The sequence below is a fragment of the Penaeus monodon genome, chromosome 34 (assembly GCF_015228065.2).
Source record: "Penaeus monodon isolate SGIC_2016 chromosome 34, NSTDA_Pmon_1, whole genome shotgun sequence".
Lineage (NCBI taxonomy): Eukaryota > Metazoa > Arthropoda > Malacostraca > Decapoda > Penaeidae > Penaeus > Penaeus monodon.
Window position 1 is genome coordinate 1,862,742 of NC_051419.1, and position 219 is coordinate 1,862,960.

The following is a 219-nucleotide window of genomic DNA, read 5'->3' on the forward strand; positions in this document are numbered from 1 at the left end:
CCCTGGGTCGATGTGTCTCGAGATGCTGCATCATCTGGATATAATGAGCACAAGAGGTTTAACGAGTGTGCAATCTTCAATTTTTTTTTCTCCGTGTTGTTGAATTGGCGCGATGCCTTTTTTTCTTTCCGTATCGATGCCTAGAGAGAGGCTGCATCATCTCATCTCTGCGTTCAAGGTCCTGACGTGTGACTGTGTAGCGCTCTGGAAAAAATAAGA